The 24,970-nt window shown below is 33.8% G+C and overlaps 1 protein-coding gene across 5 annotated transcripts in view; it reads left to right on the top strand.

Annotated features, from left to right (window-relative positions):
• CDH12 (cadherin 12) overlaps positions 1–24,970 on the top strand; it is a 1,136,530-nt gene that overhangs the window by 334,123 nt on the left and 777,437 nt on the right. For all 5 annotated transcript variants that reach the window (XM_005556619.5, XM_073995100.1, XM_045393559.3 and 2 more), the window contains one exon: positions 20,270–20,363. The gene's annotated coding sequence lies outside the window, so the exon portion shown is untranslated. The remainder of the gene's footprint in view (positions 1–20,269; positions 20,364–24,970) is intronic.

Below are 24,970 nucleotides of genomic sequence, written 5' to 3'. Positions count from 1 at the left end.
CTGAGCCCAGGGAGGTCAAGGCTGCAGTGAGCCATAATGGCACCACTGCACTCGAACTTGGGTAATGGAGTGAAACCCTGCCTCAAATAAATAAATAAATAATAATTATAAATGAATGAAGCATAGAAGATTTCAAGTGATGGAAATAAAACGCATTTAATAATTTGGACAGTGGTTTTCACCTCAGCTGGAGAGTCAATCTGATGAGATCTGACTTAAGTCTGATACCTAGAGTATTGAAAATGAAATTGGATATATAATCCAGGGCCATGTGCTAGACAACTAGAGAGGTCAGGGCAGAAAGGAAATAATTAAATAGTCTGGGATGGCGTTAACAATGTTTGGAGAAGAGATAATTATATGAGGCAACCTACAACTGAAAAACGTTATCAGGTTTAAATTTTTTAAGTGACGAGAGAAGTGAAGATATTAATAAAGTCAATAACAAAATGAGGAGCCATAAGGATTGACCTGCAGCAGCAATAGGATAAGAAAAATGATGCTGACTATAAATAAGGTGTATACGTGGAGCCTGGAATATTTGATATTTGCAAAAATAAGCTGAGGAGGAAATTAAAATTAATAGTTCAACTTTGAAATGTGAGCTTCAGACAGCTGTAAAAAATGCATTCTTTAGTGGATGTGCATGAGTTTGTTTTAGACCAACTTACATTTTAATGGATAGAAGTGTATTCAGGAAAAGATGTCAAACAGTCTGTTGAAAATGGAAAGAAAAGAAACTGGAGCCTATAGTGCATATATAGATATAGAATCTGCATAACATTTGAATATATGAAAGTAAATGAGATTCCCATGGAATGGAGTATAAAAAAAGTAAAAATATGATGTAAGATCAGTACCACCCCTTTCTTTAAAGAAAATGGAAAATAAAAGAATTCTAGGAAATGATAAAGAAAAGCTAAGAAAGAGTTTTCAAAGTCAAGAGGGGGAATTACCAATATGAATTGCCAACTTAGGATCCAGATACCTAGTGCTAAGGCCAACTAGGAGGAATTCTTCCAGAATTGCAGGAAACCCTTGAGAGGTCAATTTCAGCAAAATAATGATGCCAGAAGCTCGGGTGCCTGAGGTATGATGTCTGAGTGGATGACAAAGTTGTCCAGGGACATAGACTCTTTTTTCAAGAAATTTTTCAGTGAAAGAAATAGGGAAGAAGTGAAAACAGTTTGAGGAACTAGCAGAGTGAGATCAGGTTAGAAGAGACCCATGCATGTTTGTAAGTGGAGGATTAGAAATTAGCAGAATGACAGAAGCAAAATCGCAGTTGAAGCATGATTCTGGAGGTAGTGAGAACAAATAGATTCACAAAGGTTGAATTAACTGGCTTAGTGAAGTAGATGAGAGATTGTAATATTTTGGAGAAAATAGTAAAACAGTGTAAGGAATGAAATAGTTCATAGCTATTTGGAGTAAGAAGTAATCAAGTTATAGGAATTCATGTAAGATCTTTTTCAGTGTGTAGAAGGAAGCTTCATTGCTGAGTCTAAGGAGGGTACGGAGAAAATCTCAGTTTGGAGGACAGCAACAATGAAATACAGAGAATCTGACTATGAGTGTTTGGTGGAATTTTCAGTGGCTGCAAATAACAACAATTTTCCCAAGCAATACTTAAATATACCAGAACAATAGGAGACAATGTACAAACTTGAGTAGTATGTTAGAATAGAGCATGGGCTTTGGAGTCAAATTTAAAAATAGATATTTGTTGCTCCAATTTAATCTACTATTACTGGGAACTTGGTCAGTTTATATGTTCATGCTGAGCTTTTGGTTACTAATCCATACTTCTATTCTTGTGTGGTTATTTCATTAGGGCTAAGGTAATATGTGTATTAATACCATACTAACTATAGTTTACCTAATCTAATTTTAGCTTATGTAATAGTCATCTTCATATGATGACTATGTCTTATCATAACTGAAAAACAATAATTCATAGTGAAAGAATTCGTGTGTAAGGCTGTTGATATGAAAAATAATCAGCAATATAACACTTTCCTGATGTACCTATTGACATACCACATTAATTATTGCTAGTTGTGACTTATAGGCAATGTTGGACTATAAATATTAAGTTCTTCTCAACAACTTCTTTCTAATTTTGTTGAGAACTGTGGGCTTAGACATCTTAAAAATGAGTCATATATAAGATACGAAACTCTACTTGGAAGTATCAAGTTCACTTTAACTTAGGATTCAGAGATCTATAGGCTGCTGGTCAAATCTGGCTAGCCATCTCCTTTTGTAGATAATGTTTCACTGGAACACATCCACATTCTTTCATTTAAGTACTGGCAAATATGGCTGCTTTCACACCACAAGAGTTGCAACAGAGACCATGTGGTTTGCTAAGCCTAAAATATTTAGTGTCTGACTCCTTACAGAAAAGCTGGCTTATCTTTGTTTTAGCCAATAAACAAACATTGCTATAGTACCTAAATGTAATAAGTTACCATTCTAACAGTTAACATTTGTATTTATTCATGAGAACTCTCCATTACTTTTTAGCATGGTACAGAATGCATAGATTAGGTTTTTTACTTATCTGGAAGTTGATTCAGGGAAAATATTACATGTCCTTTCTATACTTTTTACTAAGGATCTAACAATAAATATAAGTTGCACAATTTTAATATACTTTCTATTTCCTTTTACTTATCACATTCAAAGAATAAACTGTTAAACATTATATACACGAACTTCAGAACTACCATGAGACTAACAAAATAGATGAGTTAAAAAATGCAATTCGTATATATTACTAAGATAAAATGCCATTAAATATTAATATAATAAAATATTAATTTCTATTAAGGATTATGCTTACCCTATCAAATTGCCCATTAAGTTACAAACATAAAGTTCAGAATTTCAACTGATAGTATACAAAACACTTTCTATAGAGATCTTTCCTTTTAATGAGCTCTATATTACCAGAAACATGTGAAAGATATGAAATACACCATCTCCTCTCCTTCTACCTCCTGCCATGATACAGGACTCTCAGTTAAACAACATGCTTTACTGAGAAAAAAAAAAAAAAAGAAAGAAGGAAGGCAAGCTTGATTGCTTGTCACACGAATAATGCAAAGGAGCGAAAAACATCTAAGAGGATATGTAATAAATAACTAACTGAAACCACGTGCAATATACTTACGTGTAACTAAACAAAGTATGATCCTTTTGACATAGTTCACGTCTCCTTGTCAGATATTTCATTATATATATATATATATCTTAGTCACACTTGTAGTTATAGACAAATAACTATATTGCATTTCTAAAACACCAACTAATAAGTCCTGTTTGCTTCATATAATGATCACTGAAGAGTGATACTTTCCTTACACGTTAGTTGATGTCATTAGCTACAGACTTAATGTGCTGAGCTCCTCCACACCTTTATACACAGACCCTTTCTCATGCTCCAATAAATGTGATTACCTATTTTTTTCTGTATTTTAAGCCAGGTTGGATAAGTAAGATTCCATGACCGTATTATTCATACAAGTATCCATGCCCTGCAAAATGAATTGTTTTTAAGGGCACCTCCATAAGTGTTCTTTAGGTTAGTTGAATCTAACTTATTTCCTGGATTCCTTATAATGGATGTTCTTATATATCATGAAAACTAAAAATTTTTATCGAAAAATGTTGCATGCATATTTATCTATACTTGTTCATCTGTGGAATTATATTATGCAACTATACGAATCCCTATCTTATATAAATGTCAAGCTTCCATCATATTCATGTAAATTTTGTAATAATCATGTAAATAGGTAAATAAAAATAAATTTTTATATAATGAAGTGAAAAATGCAAAGCAATCATTATTCACATTGTGGCTTTTGTTATCTATTAAGCTGGTGCTGGCTAGGGCAGTTAACTTTTCTTCCTCACTCAAAAAATTGCTTTAGTGTTTTTTCTTTTTATCTGTGGACAAACCCTTGTTTCTGCTCCACAATTTCATATATAAAATGTAATTTACTTTCCTTTGGTTATAGCTTTTTCTCATTATAGAGTAAATTTTAACAGAGAAACATTTTTATATCTCTTAAACCTGAGAGAAAAGAAGCATGTCTATCATTTTATAAGAACGAACATGCTACCTCTATAGTATACACAGAGTGCTCTATGTTCCAGGCACTGTAATTTACAAACATTATTATATTGTATTTAAACCTCAACACAACTCCATGAACTACATAATATATGTATCTTACAAATAAAGAAATAATGTTTGAGCTGTACAGTAAAATACTGTGGATCTGAACAGTATTGTTCAGCAATTCTGTGTTAACATTAGACATAGTAATTTGAAGCACTCTATCATTCTAACACCAAAGTTCCCAACTACCATAATTGGATGGAGGTAATTAAAAATGAGTATGGATATGGAGATGTCTGTAAATTGGAGTTGAATGTTGGCAAGTTGAACATGGTGAGGGAATTTTACTTTATATCTTCAATGTTGAGACTAAAGTAAAAATTGACATGGCCTATACAGAATAAAAATGGTGGTGAAGAAGATAGAGATACTTTTTAAAAAGCATAAATAGATTTAATCGAGCAGTACAGCCCTTAGTCTTAGGCAAGGGAGGCCTTTGCTCTTAGTCCTATGCCTCTTGGATACTGTCCAGTGCTTGGGACAAACTAAGACTCACAGTACCTGAGGACAGGGCACACCAGTCTGGTCTTACATGTGTCCTAGTTGCCAAAATAATTTACCCCAAAATCTGTCTTCCTCTGGTGGCATGGATGAGCTGGCACCAGCAATGCCACTTTGGTGTGGGTATTCCCCTGTACGCTGGTACCAGGAGGTCACCCCATGGTAGGGGTGTCCAAGTCTCATGTCAGACAGTCCTTCAGGGATGACTAAGCCTATCTCCCAAGAGCTTCTGAAGACCATTGCACAGTAATACCAATGGGCCCTACCGATTCCTCTACTTTCTCTCTTGTTTCCAATCAATGTAGTGATACACACTACCTACAGCATAGTTTTAAGCTGTGTTTAGCAAAGGAATTCCTTTCATCAGTGAAACTGCTCTTTTTGCCCCTATGCCATTGTCTTTGACCATTGTTTTACTTGGTGGCAGGGTGTGGAAGTCAGAGATAAGGTCAATATTGTGAAAGATTACATGCTAAGAATTCAAGGCTTATGGTCTAATTCATACAAGAAAAGGCATGGTTGAAAGATATACCTTTCAACATTTATGTCATAATACTTCAAACAGTAAATTTAACATGTCCGGAACAAAACAATAATCTTTTTCATTTTTTGATCTAACTTGGGAAATAATTGCATTTGTGGTTATCATTATCAAAGAGTACGTCTAAACTTTGAGAGTCACTGAAAGCCAATATTCATGGAAACCACAATGGATGAGTAATGATATAAACTTCATTATAGAAGTGGCATTAGGGAAGTGGCAAAAAGAACTATATTGTTCAATACAACAGGCGCCAAAGAGCCATTGTAATACTTCTGTTACCTTTTTCTTGTGGAGAAACACATAAAATTATTCAGAATGAGACTTTTGACAGTAAATGATGAAGAGATGGTGCTTGGACTCTGTTATGGACCTTCACATGTGATGTTTGGGCAATAAACAAACACATTAATTCCCCTTGTCTACTTATATTTGTGATCTTCATCAATAAATCACTATAACTCAGATGAGCCCATGGATTGTGTAGTACAGATTTAATCAATTTGCTTACACAGACAGGGACCCCACAAAAGTACCTGTCTTATCCTTGTACACTCTAAGGGTAACCCTATAAAAAGCTGCCGCAGGGAAGAACCAGGAAAATTAATGAAAGTAACATGAAAATGTTGCTGAGAAACATGAAGGCCCAGCTGAGGTTGGAAGCCAGGCATTTATAATCCATTAATGTATTAATATGTGAGATATTTGCTCCTCCAGAACCCAGATGCTTGATTGTTGGAAAGGAAAAAATATATATATTTGCCTAGATCCTAGTAAAATGTGAATAGAGAAACAAGAGACAGAAAGTAGAGAATAGAGACAAGGAAGTAACTAATTGTTGTACTGTGGAACCATGGCTGGATTAAAAATAAGTAAACAAACTTAAACTAAAAAATTCTGTAGTCTGATGTCCTCTGCAATTTTCGGCAGCAGATGTTGATGCTTTATATTGAGTTAGTGTATTAGTCAGGGTTCTCCAGAGAAACAGAACCAATAAAAGAGAGATATATTTATCTTATATATAATAATGTTATATATATATATTATTATATGTTATAATGTGTTATATATAATAACTTATATAAAGTTCCTTTGCTGTGTCATATGTAGAAATTAACTATATCTAATAAGATATATAATTAGTTAACTATAATTAGATATAGTTAATTTATAGAAATTAATAGAATAATTATAGTTAACTAATTTCTATAAATTAACTGTATCTAACAGAAGAAATATATGTTTCATATGTATGATAGATGATATATATCTTATATCAAGATATATATCTTATATATGATACATATTCTATATCATATGCATATCTTATATAACATGTATATATCTTATATCCAGTGTCTCTATGGAACTTGCATTATGTGGACTTGTAATGTTGTATTTCTAACATTTGCCTGTGCATCAATTTTACCTTAGAATTTTTGCATTTCATCAGGACAGAAATTCTATTTTCCTATTTGATGTCTACTTTGTACTGTATAGTTTGCTGAATGAATAATTGAATAATAGTGCAAATAAATCATAAAAACAACAAAAAGTACCAACCTATTATTTCATGAAATATAAAACTATTCTTTCTTTCTTTGGCCTTTTTGTCTTTTGTCAAACAAGATGGTAGAACCAGAGAGATGATGTTGTGCCTTTCAATTCAATAAATATTACTATATGATACTAATTATATGCACTTTTAAAGACATAACTCCATAAATAAGTAGAAATAAACAGGAAAAATATGTGAACCTGAGATATAAATGCCAAGTAACAATCTGAATAAATACACTTATATTGATTTTAGAAAGTTTAAGATTTTGAGAGCCAAAAGTAGTCAACATAGAAAGTATAGATCTTTGTTTTTAAAATAAAATCTTAGAATGTGTATGTCTTAGATTTTTAATGTCAGCTATTAGAAAAAAAATACAAAAAGAAAACTTCTAGCTTTAACAAGTTTCTTCATACATAAGACTTAAAGCATAGATTAACTATCAGTAATAGAGTTTAACTTTGTACATCCTGTGGTTAACTTTGTAGTTTAAAAGAAAGGCTTTAATTTTAATAGTGTGGTTTTCTTCCACATATGGAGGCTATCAATCATTTACTTTAGCAAAGTTTAACTAGTTTTGTGGTTGATAATATTCACTTAGCTTTGGAAATGTTTTATAAAATTCCCTTTGAACTTCAATATTTTCAGGTAAATATGTTGTAACTTTGTTACCAGAGTGATAAACCTAAAAGTGAAGAATGTAAATTCTAGAGATTTTTTAAACAACTAAATTTTATGGTGGCAGAAGCCAAACTTGCAAAAATAATATTAATTAAATAAGTACTGATAATGGAAAATACTTAAACATTATGTAGAATTTTAAAAGCCAACTCTAATTTTCAAGCATTTTAAAATAAACAATTCCAAAATGCTAAATATATCTTATTTTTAAACTGTAAAATACTTTAAAGTTATTTTATAATTAGTGGTTTTATCTTTCCTCTGCTGATCTGTGTTTAGATCTGATGGTCTGTTTTTAAAATGTATATTATATTCTCCTACTGATATATAACCTTACTATAGCTAGTTTTTAAAATTTTAAAAAGAAAATGTAATTACATAATGAAAACAACATAAATTAGCTTTCAGTAATCTGATTAATGTATTGCATTGTTTTTTGCATCTAAACTTCTTTCATCTGGTATTTTTTGTCCATTTATTTTTTAACACCTCTCCAATGTTTCTTTTCATTTCTGTATTAATATAGTTTTTTTTTGTTACTTTTCTTCTAGTTGATATAATGAATATGCCACAATTTTACTTATAATTTTTATTTTGAAACAAGGTCTCACTCTGTCCCTAAGGCTAGAGTGCAGTGGCACTATCATGACTCACTGAAGCCTCAACCTCCAGGGCTCAAGTCATCCTCCCACTTCAGTCTCCCTAGTAGCTGGGGCTACTGGCATGCACCACCACACCCTGCTAATTTTTGTACTTTTTGTGGAGACAAGCTTTCACCATGTTGCCCAGCCTGGTCTCAAACTCCTGGACACAAGCAATCCACCCACCTCAGACTCCTAAAATGCTGGGATTACAGGTGTGACCCACTGCACCCAGCCACTTTTATTAACATTATGTTATGTGGTTATTGTTACAAATGTAGAGGTTTACAACTGCCAATATCAAGAATTAGAGTATAACAATGAACTTCTTAATAAAAATGAAAAAGAAAAACCTTATGTTTTCATAATTTTATTTTACTACTACTTGGATTTTCGTGGTTTAATAGAGCCATTTTTTTCTTCCAGAAATTATAAATGGTATTTATATTCCATTTTTAAAATCTGTAATTAGAATTATTTATACATATTTCCTGTATTTTATTATTATTTTTGTCCAATTATTTGTGTCTAAAATAGAGTTTAGGATTATGTGATATGCACCTGTTCATGTTTTCAGAATAGTGACCAATTATTTGTATAGGAGGGCTGTACCAATTTACATTTTTGTCAGTATTATATGAATATTCAGTTGTTTACCACATTCGCAACATTGGCCATTTGTGAGATTTTATCTTGACATCTTAGTTTACATTTATAGTATCTCACTATGTCCCTAATTTTATGACATAGTGAATTGCTTTCTTTACTAACAAGTTTGGGCATCATTATGTCATATCCATTGATCAATATTTCTTTCTTATACTTCATGTCTCACTGTTTTAATTAATATACTTTGGTTTATTACTGAGCAGGACAATACCATCTCCCTTGTACTTATTCATTATTAATGTCTTAGCTATTCTAATCCTTTATTCTTTCATGACATTCATTATCAGCTTTACAAGTTCCATGGGGAAAAAAATCTGAACTCCTTTTACCTGGAATTCTTTGAATTGATATATACTTAAATCTGATTCAATGACAGGATATATCTTCCCACTTATTTAGTTTCTATTTAATAGTTATCAATCAAGTTTTACAATTGCATCACTAAAAGTATTATATCTTTTTCTTAAACTTATTTCTTCATACATATCATGAATATTGATAAGGTAAGTAATTTTAAAATTATACCTTTATCTCCTGTTGCAAGTCTATTAAAATGCAATTATTTAAACATTGTTCAGAAATTTTGCTAAAATCTCTTATTAATTACATATCTTTGGTAGATGATCCTTTGAACTTTTAAAGTAAAACATGATCACATCTCTAAATGATGTTGGGTAGGGTTCTTCCTTTTTAATGTCTTTGTTATTTCTTGTTCTTGTTATCTTTGTGAACTATATCAGATATCCTTTGTGTTTTGTGATTTAAGACTCAACCTTTAAAATATCTTTGTGGTATGAGTTGTGAGTTATTTTCTAAAGGGATGATTATGTTCATCTGGAAGGCACTGCACACCCAATTCACTTTAAATTCAAATCCTTATGTAAGGATTGATTTTGAACCAAACAAATAATGTAAATTAAATTCTCAAACTCAGATAAGAGCCTGCCAGGCCATACATCCTCAGAATAAATGTTTTTCTTTAACAAAATCCTCTACAAGCAATAGTTTATAGAGTTTACTTGTTTTCTAATTTAGGGGATACTTTTCTTTTTTTTAAAAGTGTATAGGCTTCCTAGGATCTGGTTGTTTCTGGGTTTCTCCAATCCACCATCAACCTGTGCCAGCTTCATAGATGCTAAATGAGTCACTGTCTATAGCACTCTCCTCTCTGTGCTTGTCTTTCAGCTTTGCTGCACATTTTGGAACATCTCTTTTACTTTCACATTCAACCATTCACTTAAAAATATGTTTCTGTGCTTCTGTGTATTTTTTTCAATTAATATGTTCATGTACTTTGGTGACTTTTCTAATTATCTATTTTATTTGGAATCTTCAGTGTGATTTTAAAGGTTATGATACTGTCAATTGACATACTTCAGGCAGACATATTTTTATCTTACTCTGTGTTTTAACAAGTTATCTCTCATATTTTATTTCATTTGACCCATAGTCTCTAATTTTTCCATGAGAAATTACTAATTAGTAATAATATGCTGTCATTTTATTATAAAAATAGTTGTATTACACTTATAATTACTCAAAAATATATCTACTTTCTTTCAAACATCATTTTTCATAATGTGTTGTGCATTTTTTTTTTTTTTTTCTGACACGGAGTCTCACACTGTGGCCTGGGCTGGAGTGCAGTCACACAATCTCAGCTCACTGCAACCTTTGCCTCCTGGGTTCAAGCGATTCTCTTACCTCAACCTCCTGAGTAGCTGGGATTACAGGCACCCACCACCGTGAACAGCTAATTGTTTCGTATTTTTAGTAGAGATGGGGTTTCACCGTGTTGGCTAGACTGGTCTCAAACTCCTGACCTCGTGATTCACCCGCCTCCATCTCCCAAAGTGCTGGGATTACAGACGTGAGCCACCATAGCCAGCCTGTGTTGTGCATTCTAAGTACTTCTATAACATCCTTCTGTATCGCAAATTTTAGCCCAGGACTCCTGTGGTATTTTGAATACAGAGATAGCAAACAAAGTCTAATGGACATTGCAAAGGTCTGTATAACCTTCTTTGATACGTAGAAGATACTCAGATGCTCTAGAATCTGAAGTTAGAAAGCTGGTAAGTATGATTGCTCATTTCATGAAAGCTGGGAGACACTAAGGGCCTGGAGAGTGCTTGCAGGAGAAAAGCTGTCAATACATTTTTTTCTTTCTTTCCTTTCTTTCCTTTCTTCTTTCTTTCTCTCTCTCTCTCTCTCTCTCTCTCTCTCTCTCTCTCTCCTCTCTTTCTTTCTTTTAAAATTTATTTATTATTATTATACTTTAAGTTGTAGGGTACATGTGCATAACGTGCAGGTTTGTTACATATGTATACTTGTGCCATGTTGGTGTGCTGCACCCATCAACTCGTCATTTACATCAGGTATAACTCCCAATGCAATCCCTCCCCCTCCCCCCTCCCCATGATAGGCCCCGGTGTGTGATGTTCCCCTTCCTGAGTCCAAGTGATCTCATTGTTCAGTTCCCACCTATGAGTGAGAACGTGCGGTGTTTGGTTTTCTGTTCTTGTGATAGTTTGCTAAGAATGGTGGTTTCCAGCTGCATCCATGTCCCTACAAAGGACTCAAACTCATCCTTTTTGATGGCTGCATAGTATTCCATGGTGTATATGTGCCACATTTTCTTAATCCAATCTGTCACTGATGGACATTTGGGTTGATTCCAAGTCTTTGCTATTGTGAATAGTGCTGCAATAAACATACGTGTGCATGTGTCTTTATAGCAGCATGATTTATAATCCTTTGGGTATGTACCCAGTAATGGGATGGCTGGGTCATATGGTACATCTAGTTCTAGATCCTTGAGGAATCGCCATACTGTTTTCCATAATGGTTGAACTAGTTTACAATCCCACCAACAGTGTAAAAGTGTTCCTATTTCTCCACATCCTCTCCAGCACCTGTTGTTTCCTGACTTTTGAATGATCGCCATTCTAACTGGTGTGAGATGGTATCTCATTGTGGTTTTGATTTGCATTTCTCTGATGGCCAGTGATGATGAGCATTTTTTCATGTGTCTGTTGGCTGTATGAATGTCTTCTTTCTTTCTTTCTTTCTTTCTTTCTTTCTTTCTTTCTTTCTTTCTTTCTTTCTGTCTGTCTGTCTGTCTGTCTTTCTCTGCACCCATTGTAACCTTCCACACCTGGCTTTCTGTGTTGTTGGAATTCATTTTCTAGTATAGTAATGCTCTGCAGTATCAGGAGAAAGCTTGGGATAGAGAAAACTATCCCATTTAGTTTATTTGTTCGTGGCGGTGGACCTCACACTGTGATTGCTTTTGCCTTTGAAGGAATTCTAAATGCCATGCGCCACAGATGCACTTCAGTTCCTCAGTCTTCTAATTTCAAGAAATATCAGTGGGATTTTACTGGGATTATTCTACCTATTTTATTTTATAACATTGTGTTTTTAAAAGAAAATTATTACAAGGATCTCGGGATTATTATTATTATCTTTTTAGACAGAGTCTCGCTCTGTTGTCCAGGCTGGACTGCAGTGGTGGGATCTCGGCTCACTGCAACCTCCTGGGTTCAACCCTCCTGGGTTACAGGCACCTGCCACCATGCCCAGCTAATTTTTTGTATTTTGGGGAGTTTTGCCATGTTGACCAAGCTGGTCCTGAACTTCCGACCTCAGATGATCTGCCCAACTCGGTCTCCCAAAGTGTTGGGATTACAGGTGTGAGCCACCACACCTGGCAGGGATTATTTTTGATATTGGTGACATCTCACACATTTAGCAGCAATTTCTCTGATTCCTTTCCTTACTTTCTTACGTTAGTACAGACTACCTCTTTTTCAAATTCTTTTCATTATGGTAGGGGCATTGGAAACAAAATGTATGTCTATGCCCAAGTTGCAGCTTCTTGCAAGGAATTCTGTTATCTTACTTTTGATAACCACGTGTCCTCAGCTGATATTAGTCCTGTGCTGTCTTAGGTTAGCTGAAATGGCCTCATGAATTGTGCTCTTGCAGACTGTACTTATTCTGAACTAGTGCCCTGGGTCTTGTTGAAGCACAACTACCACCTGATTTTTTTGACGTGTCTCTCAGCTTACATTTTTCTGGTATCATTTATTTTCATTACTGTACTTCTTTACCACCACCCCACAGTGAAGTCGCTTAGTTAATTATGAGAGGATTTATCTTTATACCAGAACCAGGTAGAAGAACACAAAGTATATCTAATTCTTTAATATATCCTCTTTACTGATAAAATGAATCTCTACTCTTATCACTTTGTAAGCTAACAGCTTTCACTTAATATAGCCTTTTCTTGCCCTCGTGTTGTGTTTTATTAAAGTTCATGACTCTGGCTCACTGTATTTTCTAAGACTTTTGTATCTATAACTCATCTTAGTGATACTGACATGATTTTGTGATTGTTCCCCTTGGGTGTTAGGTTTGGTATTCTTAATTGTAGCCATGATATAATAAAGCAAACCTTGCACTACCTTTTCTAACATCACACATGCTCAACAAACACACACAGACCCCATATATATATAATTGAATGTACACACACATGCACGCACACACACATCATAGTTACAAATATTTCCCAATGAGTTATAAGACCATTTTCATGAATTCAATAGTTGAAATAATTACGTAAGCAATTAGTTCTTTTTTGTTTGTCATAAATAAAATGCTTTTCAAAAATGCCAGTGTTTTTAGGAATTTGAGCAAAGCTGTAGTTAACATCTTATACACACAGGCAAGACTTTGTTTAGACATACATACAGGAGCAGAATTCCTGGGGTCCAGCTTACCTGCATTTCACTTTTAGTAGATATTCCAAATGGCTTTTCAAAGCAGTTGTGTCCATGTGGATTTCCAACCCACGATATGAGTGAGAGCTTCCATCACTCCACATCCCTGCCAATTATTGATAATTTCAGACATTATCTTTATTCTCTTTTTTGCAAACTAATTCAGTGAGAAATTATGTGTTATTATTGTTCTTATTTTGGATTTATCTGATAATGGCTGTGGAATCATTTTTACTTGCTTTTTAGAAGTCCTGTTTTTTATTCTTTTTGTAAATATTCCATTTATAGATTTCCAAATTCAATACGTTATTGATTTTTGACATTATTAATATAATCTTTGCACTAAATTCTGTTCCATGATTGGAAATATTTTCTTGTAGTCAATGACAGCTTTTCTTTTTTTTTTGGCAAGTTTAATTTTGAATATATGATTTTAATTTTAATTCAAATTTTGTGCTTTCGATATTTGTTTAAAAAAAACTTTTCCTATTTCATAAAAATTATGTATGTTGGCCGGACATGGTGGCTCATGCCTGTAATCCCAGAACTTTGGGAGGCCGAGGTGGGCAGATAACCTGAGATCAAGAATTCAAGACCAGCCGGGCCAACATGGTGAAATCCTGTCTGTACTAAAAATACAAAAATTAGCTGAGCATGGTGGTGGATGTCTGTAGTCCCAGCTACTCAGGAGGCTGAGGCAGGAGAATTGCTTGAACCCAGGAGGTGGAGGTTGCAGTGAGCCGAGACCATGCCCTTGCACTCCAGTCTAGGCAACAAGAGCAAAACTCCATCTCAGAAAAAAAAAAAAAAAGAAATTATATATGTCCTTGACTTTTAAACTGTTTCTTCTTCACATCTGAAAGTTATTTTAATGTATGAGATGATTAAAGAAATCTATAACCAGTCCTATGTATTTGTGGAGCGTATGTTTTGGTATTCAACCAAACATAGATTGAACATAGTTAGAAAAATAATTGTAACAATGAAAAATAATGTAAATGAATATCAATATAACATAGCAATTATTATAAGTAATCTAGAGATGATTTAAAGTATACAGGAGATGTGCATAGGTTATATGCAAATAATATTCCTTTTTACATAAAGGACTTGAACATCTGTAGCTCTTGATATCTGTGAGGGTCCTGGAACCAATCCCTGCGGCAGCCTAGGGATGACTGTACTTTGATTTTGTGCATCTGTATGGTGAATTTTTCCTATTCCGCTTATTTAACAGTCTGTTCTTTTCCCACTGATTTAAATGGAACGTTGCTGCATATTTATATGTATCATTTAGACTCTGTGCCAATAACATAAATTTTTTTCCATATTTTTATAACAATTTTTTATATCTGATGGGTAATTTTATCTTTCCAACAAAGTCTGTGAACTTCTTGGGTTTTGTTCTTTCAAATGAATATTAGAATTAGCTATGGGTGGCCCATAAGACTACCTCTAGGGCAATATATATAGAGAAAGCATTTTTGGTCAAATTTGTTTGTTATGTGTTTGACATGCTCTTCTTATAGTTTATATTCCTTCCATTTCGTTTGAAGGTTTTAAATATGTATTATGTGTCTATTACAGATTATTCTATTATTATTAGTTCTTAAGAAATACATTTTCTCTTTGTCACTCCACTGAGTTTCATTGACAGTGTATTGTGTTCTCTCACTTCTTTTTTTCCTTACTATGGAACCTAGGGTCTTATGTTGTGAAAGAATCTCTTCAAGACATTTTGGTACTTGCTCTGCGAAGGTCCTACTGATTCTCCAGTGCTATACCATGCTTCATATTACTACTCTGGGTTGCAGCCACCATAGTATATATTTGGGCAAATCTGGACTTTACACACTTTGGGCTCAAGCTTGCCCTCTGCTTCTCAAGGTTAACCTCTTTCTATCTATGGCCCCTCTTGAACAGCTGGTATCTGTGAAGGTTCCCAGTACTGGTGGACAGAAGATTTTTGTGTTTGTTTCTTTTTATTCTAATTCCCTTTCCATGATGGGACTACTCCTTCTACAAACCAGTTGCATGTAAGCAGCTCATTCTTAGTTCCTTCTTTTAAGCAACCCAAGAGGCCTGAATTTCCTTAACAGCGATGGGAATTCAAGCCTTATGGAAGCCATTCATACCTTTATTTTTCTGTAAAGATTTCCTGTATCATCAGTTCCCACTCCTCTGACTTTATTGCTAGTAGCTTGAGATTTTTTATTTTTTATTTTTTATTTTATTTTTTGAGAGGGAGTCTCGCTCTGTCGCCCAGGCTGGAGTGCAGTCCCGCGATATCCGCTCACTGCAAGCTCCCCAGCCTCCCGGGTTCATGCTATTCTCCTGTCTCAGCCCCCTGAGAAGCTGGGACTACAGGCGCCCGCCACCACACCCGGCTAATTATTTATTTATTTATTATTTTTATTTTTAGTGGAGACGGGCTTTAGCCGTGTTTGCCAGGATGGTCTCGATCTCCTGACCTCGTGATCCACCTGCCTCGGACTCCCAAAGTGCTGGGATTACAGGTGTGAGCCACTGCACCCAGCTGAGATTCATTTTTTCTTCCCGTCAAGTTCCCCTGAAGGTTGATGCTACCGACAAGGTGTACTGTACCAGTGACCATACTTTATGAATGTAGTTGACTTTTGGCTTTAGAAAATATTTCCTTTAAAAACTTTTATGAGATTTGCTTAATTAAGATTTTTCTAAAAATTATGTAGCCATAGTCTGACACTCTGGTTCTGTGGTTTTGTTCAGCTTGTCACACATAATTGCAGGTTATAAGTAGTCCTAGTCTGAAGGGAAAGAAAGTTATTAGAGTTTCATTATTAAGTAACATCTATCTGTCTCTCTAAGCAAGTTAATTATGTGCCTGTCCTAGGTTGTCTTAAACAGTATTTTAAAACACCCTTTCATTGTGTGTGTATATTTCTGCTGCCTTAGCCATACACACTGTCTTGTAGTGAGATAGAGTCATGAGGAAGTGGTTTTATTAGAATATTTTTTTTTTCTCCTATATGGAAGGGGATGGGAAGTAGATCTATAAGTTGGTTGTCAATGAAAATATTTGTAAAATGTTTGAAGAGGTTTATTCTGAGTCAAATGTGAGTGACCATGGCCCATGACACAGCCCTCAGGAAGTCCTAAGAACATGTGCCCAAGATGGTCAGGGCACAGATTGGTTTTATACATTTTAGGGAGGCATGAGACATCAATCAAATACATTTAAGAAATACATGGGTTTGGTCCAGAAAGGTGGCACAACTCAAAGCTTTGGGGTGGGAGGTGGTGGTTTCCAGGCTATAGGTAAATTTAAACATTTTCTGATTGATGATTGAGTTTGTCTAAAGACCTGGGATCCATAGAAAGGAAATGTTCAAGTTAAGATCAAATATTGTGGAGACCAAGGTTCTTTTTGAGGTCTTATATTGGCTGCCCTTGGAGACAATAGATGACAAATGCTTCCTATTCAGATTTTTAAAAGGTGCTAGACTTTTAGTTAAACTCCTTAGCACTGGGAAGACCTGGAAGAAAAAGATCTACCTATGTTAATAGAAATTCTTTACACATGCAAATTTGTCACCAGGAAGGACAGCTTTGCAGGGACATTTCAAGATATGGCAAAGAAACATGTTTTGGGGTAAAATCTTTTGATTTTCTTCCTTGTCTCCTAATGTTATGCCTGAGTCAGGATGGAAGGTACGTCATGATATATAGGGTTAAATAAAACCCATCTGATGAGAATTGATGGCTTATAGGGCATGACTCTCCAGATCCCTTAGATAGGAATTTGGGCAAGATAAAAAAAAAAAAAAAAATCAGAGCTTAATCCTCAGGATCTATGGTAGATTGAAAAATGACTTCCCAAAGACAGCCATGTTCTAATTCATAGAACCTTTGAATGCTAACCTATATGACAAGAAAGGATCTTTGCAGCTGTGATTAAATAAAGGATCTTAAAATGAGAAGATTATCCTGTGTTAGCTGAATACGCCTAAATTGTAAATACATGCATTCTTAAAAATGAGAGGCAGAAGATTTGAATACACAGAAGAAAAGGCAACGTAGAGGAGGAGAAAGAAATTTGATGATATTAGCCTTGAATATTGAAAATGGCCACAAGGCAAGGCACGATGGCTGTCACGGGAACCTAGAGGAGGCGAGAAATGGATTTTCCTCTAGACCCTCTGAAGGGATGGTAGCACCGTAACACCTTTATTTCAGCTCAGTCTTTAATTATTTCAGAATTCTGACCTCCAAAACTGTGAGAGGATAAGTTTCTGTTGCTTTAAGCCACTACATGTATGGTAATTACTTGTCACAGCCACAGGAAACTGATACAGATATTATTACATTTTAACCAAAATATCTAACACAGTTGAAGGGAATGAAATGGCTTAGAATTTCTTGGAAGTTTATGTCTCACTTTAATGTTTTTTAAACCTAAAGATTTTGTTTGACAGGGAAACCTTTATTAGTTATCAGAATAACAGAATGTTAAAATGAGTTGGTGTTTTTACTTTCAGAAAATAAGTTATCCCGCATGGATTATTAGTCTACCTTCTTACTACCTGTATTTTCTACTAAACGTTTGTAATAAAAATGATAAGCATTTATACATTCTAATTACCATTTAGCTATAATGATTAACAAGTGCATTAATTATAATTATTTTATAATTTCATTTAAAATTACATTTTTCACATAAGTATAATTGATGAGACTTTTTGTCTTAAAAAAATTGAATTATATGAAGACATGGTCATAGTAATACAATGCCTCAGTAGAAGAAAATATATTAAATTTTATAAAGCAGTATATATCTCCTCATGTCCTTTTTATTGTTGCAGTGTATGGTATTTGGTAAAAAAAAAAAAAAAAAAAAAAGAAATCAGATAGCTGTGGTTGTATGCACACAGTATTAAAAGCTACTTTTCTTTTTCAAGCATAATGAACTTTAGTAGAAATGAATGAAAATAAATGTCCATGGATTTTCTTAATGATTCTTCAGAATCAGGCACCATGAACGTGTTTTCTCACTTGTGCGGACATCTTTATAAGAATCACTCTTGAAATAATACTCAGAGAGGAGCATTTCATAAAGAAATGAAAAATGTGGTTTTAATATATACTCTATTACACCTAAAATGCTGTTTATTTAATATATATTGAGGAAGTTGAAGTTATCAGCCTGAAGTTAACAATATGAAACTGAAGAGTTGAAGTTATCAGTATGAAATAATGTTATCTAATTATAGATACAGATTGAAGTTGTCAGTATGAAATAATGTTATCTAATTATATATACAGATTGATAGATATAGAGACAATTATGGATGTCTGCATATACATGTAAATATAAATACATAAATTTCCTAGCTCAGTTCACTGAGAGGGCTTAGAAGTAGTGGCACCCCAGTGGCAAGGAACCATAACTAGTGGTCAGATCTTGATTTCTCACCATTCTGTGATAAAAGGAACCAGAGATCCTTGAAAAAAATGGCTGAGTCTAGGTCTGAGGCAAGAAGATTATAACATTTATATTATGCATTTTGAAATTAACATGGACTATGTTATCATGCCAGGACTTAAGGAAGTACTCACTAAACAAGCCAATACGGTATGTCGAAAAAGACATAGAGGCTAATTGAAAGAGCTCACAAAGGCCAAAGCTAAAACAATTAGACCAACAAAATAAACAGTGTAGAATGGTGTTATAACGTGAAGTACAAAATAAATATCCATGAGATTACACTGATACATATAAATTACTGAATGAATGAATACACAAACAAGGAAACAGACAAATGGGGAGAATAGGTAAATTTCTCTCATAAAATTTCAAATAATTTATGTCATTTTCTCCTCCAGCAGATGGAGCTTAACTCCCTATCTCTTGACTGTGGGCTGCTTTTAGTGACTTGCTTTCAAGTACAGTATGGAAAGGAGGAACAAAAGAAACTTTATAGTATGAAATGGTGGCAAACAGTACCCCAGTCAGCTGATCAAAATCTGTGTAAACAGAAATAAGTACCCCAGTCAGCTGATCAAGATCTGCATCAACAGCAATAAGTACCCCAGTCAGCTGACCAAGATCTGTGTCAACAGTAATAAGTCATGCTGATGACACACGTACCATTGATATGAAGTGACAAAAATGATACTTTACCTCTATGGTCTTCTTCCCAAAAACTCATAACCCCAGTCTAATCATTAGAAATACATCAGCCAAATTCCAACTGAAGGATATTTTATAAATGTCCGACCATTGCTTTTCAAAACGTTCAAGGTCATCAAAAACAAGGAAAGTCTAAGAAACTATCACTGCCATGAGGAGGCCAAGGGGACGTAATGACAATGCAATGTGATATCCTGGAATAGAAAAATGACATTAGGAGAAAAACTAGTGAAATCAGAATAATGTGTCAATATTGGTTCATTTAGATCCATCTATTACAATGTATCACTATCTATCACAATGTATCAAAAGCAGCATTGTAAGTACATTGTACATACATCAAAAGTACATTGACAAATGCACTTATAATTATAAGGTAAGATATTAGCAATAGTGATAATCAGATGGGAGGTATTCAGGAACTCTCAATACCATCTTTGCAACTTTTAAGAAAATGTAAAAATATTCTAAAATAAATGTTTATTAGAAAAGACAGTTAACATTCTGACTGTCTATGTTTGTCTTTCCAGCTCTGTTACCTAACAGCTTGACTCTTTGAGGAATATAGCCAAGCTGGATCCCAGGAGCAGTAGCGAGTTTTAAAGAATGCCAGCCTTTTTAAAGGTAGGTAAAAAAAATCTTATTAAGATATATGCTTTTACCTTCTTAATTAATACCTGAAAACGCAAATCCTATTTAAAACTTCTTTACTTTAAAAAATGTTTACTAGAAATCAAAATATTCAAATATTTGTATATTTACAGACAGTTGACATCAACACAACAAAATCATGAAACTTGAAGTAACCAGTTATTTCTACATTTTTTAGAATATATAATTATTTTTATAATTCTTTATTTTTTAGTTTCTTTGTTGTATTTTTCCTCACGGGTTCAATTTACATGCAGGTTTGAGAAGATCTAATGGCTATGTGCCTCCTAAAGAACAGAAAGTTATTTCCATCTTTTATATTCTATTTTTATGACACTTTGCCTAGTCCCTCATAATTAGCGGGTATTATGTTTGTTAAATTGGATATGTCTCATTTCAAAGGCAAACCTCTGTTGAAAGTCACCCATAGGAAATAGAGAGATAAAGTCATAAATTCTCTCATCTTTACGAATATTGATATGGCACAATCTGGTTCAATTGTTTCTTGCACTGGCAATTGTAATCTGCTTTTCCTTTGCTGATGGTAGGAATCTAAACACTGAGATTTAGACAGATACAGTTAACCTTCACAGAGGTAGTAATTAGAGTACTGCTTTGACACTCCCCTCTTGGTAATGGGAGAATCTCCTCTTACTTAGGCTGTAGTCAAAACAAGCTTGATATTCTCAGTTCTAATCAGTGATCAGTTAAGATTAACCATTGATATAACAACTCAGAAAGACAAGGTTGAAGAGATAAGGCAGATGTGTAATTAAACTAATGTGGCTTTATGAATCTTCCTGTGATATTTGTTCAAACTCTCTATGCATGCCCATATTTCTGAAGTAGAAAGATGAAGCCTTTTGTTTTTCTTTATCATGATCCTTTTATAAGATTAACTTATTCAGTAAAGGTTAGGCTTTAGTGTAGTTTTAAAACATTATCAATTAATTTCAACTATAAGATTTGAGGAAAAAATTCAAATTTTAGATTAAAAATGTAAGATTATAGGATTGAAATAGAATGAACCAGTTAATATCTCCACTGTTAATAATTCCTCCGCCCCATGGTCATCTCTTTTATCTATCAATTTGTTCTCTTCAATATTCAAAATTTCTATGTAGAAAATTGCTTACCTTTTCTTTGTGAAATTTTTGCATTTTTTGTAGAAAATTTTAATTAATTTCTAAATCTCTGACGATGGATAATTTTGGTTTGGGGTTTCAGTCCAGATGTTCTATTTATAGAATAAGAGAAGTGAACACTTTGACTTTTAATTCCTGTAAAAGGCAACTCCATATTCTTAAATATCCATGATTACATCAACCTCAGTATTATCTGTGATGAAAATATGAATAATGACAAATTAATACTAAGCCATTCCAATGATAAATGCAGCACTTTCTCTCCTTTTCTTTAAAGCATAATGGAGCATTAAAACATCCAAAGGCCCAGATAAATGAGAAGAGACTCACACTCTTTGCAAATGTCTTATAGTTCACTCTGTGCTATGTACGATAAGAAGAAATAAAAATAGTTTGATATTTGTTTAACATAAAACTAAAGATAATGACTTGAGAAAGGATAATTTTAAAGAAATTGGCATGTTCATTTGTTTTTAATTAGAGTAGAATTCATATCGATGCAGAAGGCATTTGAGGAGAATGGCTTGAAATTATTTTCTTTTTAATGTGAGGATTTTCATAAATGCTACATAAGCAAATGGAGCTGAGAATAATCTCAGTGGAATGCTATAATAAAATAGAGAGTGATAATCAAGAACAATGAATATATAGGTTTCAAGTCATATTAACTGATTATTAACATTTCTTTATTAAGAAAGAAATTTTTCTTTTATTAATTTAACTTTGAATAGAGTAATGCTCTGGAGCCTGTTTATGATGTTACCACCCCCTTTTATAATTTTCTTTTTCAACAATCACATAGGGCAATGTATTATTTCTTTAATATTTTGCAAAACTATCATTCTATTAATTTCTCACATTCATGTTTAGTTAATAAGTAATTATATTAGTTTATTGTAAATCATGCAAAAAAGTAAAGGGAAAGAGAAAGGAAATCATTCTTCTTTCATATGGTTAATTGAGCATTCTTTGATCATTTATAGAATACTTTCTTGTTCCAATATGAAAAATATGGTTGAAGTTGGCATTTTTTTCTTCCTGTAATAGTTGGAAAGAGTAGGGAAAATGCAGACAAAGGACATTTGAACTAGACTATAAAGAGAAATAGATAAAAATATGTAAAGAAGAGGGTATAGATATATAAAAGGTACAAAGATATATGGTATCATTTCATATGTGGTGAATTTTATAATACTTGAGGAGTTAGAGAATGAAATGTGTGTCAACTATGGGACTAGCTGGCAGATAAATCCAGAAGAATAGGCTTACATGATGAAGAAACTTTAATGAAATGAAAACTATGTCTGGGATTGGGACTTTATCTTTTATAGGATGTGGAGCTGTGTTTCGTTGCTTTAGTTGGTTTGTTTTTGAATGTAGAAGAATAACCTGATGTGGGGAGTGTGTGTGTGTGTGTGTGTGTGTGTGTGTGTGTGTATGTGTGTGTAAAGAAGATGACTGCTGGCAAGAGATTGGGAGGTTATATATATTAGATCTTTTGGGAGCACCAATTTAACTCTATTTCCATCTGTCCTGTATACTTTCTTAGGAAATTAAATAAGTATTCAAAAATAATTTATTTCAAGATATGTTTAAATAGTTTAGGGTTTTAACTAATGTATTAGTCTGTTCTCACACTGCTAATAAAGACATACCTGAGACTGGATAATTTATAAAAAAAAATGGCTGGGGAGGCTGCACCTTCATGGTGGAAGGCAAAGGAGGAGCAAAGGTACATCTTACATGGTGGCAGGCAAGAGAGTATATTCACAGGAATGTCCCTTTATAAAACCACCAGATCTCATGAGACTTATTCATTATCATAAAAACAGCATGGGAAAGTCCCACCCAATGGTTCAATTGCCTCCCACTGGGTACCTCCTACAACGTGTGGGAGTTGTGGGAGCTACAATTCAAGATGAAATTTGGATGGGGAACACAAGCCAAACCATATCAACTAAGTAGAATACTTCAATATTCCACTAATACTTTATTTTTTGAAGATGAGGATACAAAGAGTGTCGACAAATGGAAAGTTTTGTAAGTGAGCTTTTCACTGACACAGAGGCAAACAAATCTAGGATCTATCTTTAAAAAAGCAAGTCTTTAGGTCATTGGTATGAATATCAGGTCCTGACACTCAGAAAACATTGCCTTTCAGCATTGATGAGGTGAAACAGAAACTGATGGAAACACAGAGGCAACAGCACATCTGCTCAGCCAGGAGTGGATTTGAGCATTTCTTTAGTGTTCACTGTGTCCTGCTGAGTTGACAACAGGGTTCAAAAAATTAATTGCAGAGCCATCTTTTTTTTTTTTTTAAATATACTTTGTAAGGCATAACTAGAAATCATTTGGTAAATTTTGTTCGTGTGATTTTCCCTGACAGGTTATTGTTAGAGTTGCAATTAACACATCTGAAGAAGATAAATGTAGGGATATTTCTAATTTTGGTAATTGTCAAAGGTTAATAATTTGAGACATACCTGTTAGGATTTCACAGTGGGCTTATTATTGGGAATTATGATTCATCATCTACACAGAATAACAAGAAGAGAAAAGAAAGGAAAAATACAGAAGCAGTTGATTTTTCCAACTTAGACTCTACCAGCCTTTTAATTCAGACAAAAGAGTTATTCCAATTACTCGTGATTGCTTCAAGCCTCCAGATTATTAAAATAGGTTTACTACAAGTGAGACCAGCAGAAAAGACTACATTAAAAAACATATCCCAATCTTCCATGAATTATCCTTTATGTAATTTTCCATTTCTTTGCTCAGTGTTTAATTTAAATAGTCATAGATCAGATCACAAGATGCTCTTAAAATCATTCACACTCAGAGACATAAAGGTCATTTACATGCATTTTATTCCATGGTGCATATTTTCAGTTAATCTTAAAGGTCACTTTCCTTCTGTGAGTCTAAATATTCAATGCCTTAAATAAAGATGAAAGATATAAATAAATAGGGGATCTTTTTTTTTTTTTTCTTTCTGGCTTTAAAGCTACCTTGTTATATTTCATGCTGCTTTGATTTTTTGTGATAGATCACAATCCAGGTTATTGTGCTATCATTCAAATTAGCTTAAAATGCCCTTACTACAGAAGCAAGGAAATACATACATGTTCTTTGTTCTAATCAGAAAAAAAAAAAAATTATACTGCAGGAATGATGAAGAGAATTCTCGGTTATGGTCTATGGGACAACAATCCATAATTTAGTTTGCAGATGTCTGTGTAATTTAAGCAGCAGGCAGAACAACCACACAGTTGTAGCTGCTCTGGGGAAAAGATACCAAGAGGCTCATAAATCATGGTAAGGATTAAAAGCAATGAGCATTCATCTTCTTAACCTCGTAAGGGAATATAGAAAAGCCAAGTATCAGAACATACTGAGCGTGGAATCTTTGTGCAGGGATCAAAGATGTCAGAG

This window comes from Macaca fascicularis, chromosome 6 (genome assembly GCF_037993035.2).
Source record: "Macaca fascicularis isolate 582-1 chromosome 6, T2T-MFA8v1.1".
Taxonomy (NCBI): domain Eukaryota; kingdom Metazoa; phylum Chordata; class Mammalia; order Primates; family Cercopithecidae; genus Macaca; species Macaca fascicularis.
The sequence above is the reverse complement of the archived record's forward strand: the minus strand, read 5'-3'. Positions and strand labels throughout refer to the sequence as shown.